The 2,392-nt window shown below is 47.9% G+C and overlaps 1 protein-coding gene across 1 annotated transcript in view; it reads right to left on the reverse strand.

Annotated features, from left to right (window-relative positions):
- Positions 1 to 2,392, reverse strand: part of VSIG2 (V-set and immunoglobulin domain containing 2) — a 22,080-nt gene that overhangs the window by 18,409 nt on the left and 1,279 nt on the right. The window lies entirely within an intron of this gene.

Consider the following 2,392-nt stretch of genomic DNA (forward strand, 5'->3'; position numbering starts at 1 on the left):
TTCTTGCTCATTGCTTTTATGACAGTTTCTTCTCCAGTGCTCTCCCCTGACTGCATTTTCCACTGCATCAGATGAACATCAGAGGAATAGGCCAAAGGGTTTGGAAGTCAACTCACATGAGGAAAGGATAAGGGAGCAAGGCGTGTTTAGTTTGGAGAAAAGGAGATTAAGAAGTGGTGGACTGTTGCTGTAACCATGATATGCAAGAAACAACGCTTTTGGAAATATGCAAGAAACAACGCTTTTGGTGATCTCTTTTATTGAACAAATGTGGGGACTTCTTGTTTCTTCCCCAGAACTGAGGCAGGGTGCTCTGTGCCCCAAAGCTTGTCTAACATCTCTCTCAAGTATATATTGATCCAATAAAAGAAATCACCACAAAACCTTGCTTCCCACAGCTTAAGGGACATTTTAGCTGTTATGAAGTATTTGAAAGCTGCCATAAAGGAGATGGAGAACAATTGTTCTCCCTTGCCACAGCAGCCAGGACACAAGAGAAATCAGTTTATACTAAATCCCAGCAAATCAGTTTATACTAAATCCCAGAAAAAAAACAAAACAATATTCCCATCAGAACAGTTGGATGCTGGAACCAGCTGCCCAGGGAAGCTGTGGCATCTATGTTATTGGAGGTATTCAAGAAGAGGCTGGATAGACTTCTGTCTGCATCTGTGAAGGAGGCTGGACTAGAGCAAGGCTGTCCAGCTGGCAACCCACAGGTGGCATGCAGCCTGTGAAGGATTAAATTGCAGTCTGTGGGGCTTGTTATAGCTGCTGGGACTGCTACCCTGGCACCGTTCTGGACCCCAGGGAGTGAACACCGCCCCTGCACCCACTTGGCCACCGCTGAATGTAGGGTCTTCAGTCTGGGTTGCAGAGCCATGCCAACTCAATGGCTCTAGTAGCCACACTGACAAGCTGCTGGTCCACTAAATCTGGCCTGTGGGGCTAAATAAGTTGGACAGTGCTGGACTGGAGAACTACTGAATTCTGTTCCAGCCTAAAATCCATCCAGATTGTACAGATCTCTTGTCCTGTCTCTCCACGATTTAATCCTGCCCTTCCCTTAGTCCACTACAAATCCCCCAGTCATCTGAAGCACTTCTAAACTGGAGCATTTCAGTACCAGATAAATGTTCAAGCCCCTCCCAACTGGAGCATTTAAAAACCATGCTGTAGTCAGTATTGCTGAGGTATAGTACAGCCAAGGGGCTGGAGAGCAGGCATCCCAGCATGCCTCTCAGCCTGTCATGCACAACCCCCTGAAGGCTTTTCAGGATAGATGAGTGGCAAACGTAGACCTTTAAGGGTATCTGAGCCCAGGTTTCTACTCAGTGCTATTGCCAGATTTGCCTGGATGGGGTTTCTGAACTGCACCAAAGTCTCATCCATTGATGGTGCCCACATTCCCATCCTGTGCCCAGTGCATAGTCACTCAGAGTACATTGTGTTGCAGGGTGTCATGGATCACTGGGCATAGCTCACCCACATGACTACCAGGTGATTGGGCAAGGTCCATGATGCCAGGGTCTTCAAGAACGCTAAACTGGTGCCCTCTGAAAACATGGGGTGTGTTAGCTTATGGTACTCCTAGCCTAGAACTGGAAGGGGTGATGACTTGCCCTTACATGAGTGGAAGCCCCTGTTAAAATCTATGAAACCATCTTCCATCTTGTCTTTTTTTTTTACTCCTCTTCACCATATGGCCTGCCAAGCAGCGCCAGCTAAGACTAGCCATGCCACGGGTGACCACTGGCTGAGAATTGCTCATGTGGCTAGTGTGTGCTAAACCCCTCTATTTCTTTACCATCCTGGCCTGCTTTCCACTGCCCTGCACCTCACTAGTCTCCCTGCTCTGGCAGCTCTTGTTCTGACTATAAGCTTGTTGGGCATTTACCACATATTTGTACCTTCCTGAGGACAATCAGGCTCAAACAAGTTACTGCCTCTAGACATTTCTGCAAGATTGCAAGCTCTCTGGGGCAGGGACTGCCACTGCTCTCTGACTGTACAGTGCCCAGCACAGTGGTGCCCTACTCCCAAATGGGGACTGTGGGCAGCTCCAGGGAATAAATATTGACTACTGCTGCTGATCACAAGAGCTGATGCACTTCAGGTAAATCATGATCCTATAAACTGTTTTGTTCTTTTTCTTTTCTGCTTTGTCAAACTTTGTGGGAGTTCGTGCAAGGGGTCCATCACAAGGGAGGAAGGGGGAAAGGGAAGACTGACAGTGACCTCCGGATGAGAGGAAGAGCAGGTGCAAGAAGACAGCCTTGCTGGCTTGACACTGTGAAACTATTAAGCATAATGAAAAGCACGATTTCTCCAACCTACTTTGCAGCTTCAGGAGCTAGGTTCGGCAGCAGTGGGCAGCAGCCGTTTGCAGGAA

This window comes from Alligator sinensis, unplaced genomic scaffold (assembly GCF_000455745.1).
Source record: "Alligator sinensis unplaced genomic scaffold, ASM45574v1 scaffold1368_1, whole genome shotgun sequence".
Classification (NCBI taxonomy): domain Eukaryota; kingdom Metazoa; phylum Chordata; order Crocodylia; family Alligatoridae; genus Alligator; species Alligator sinensis.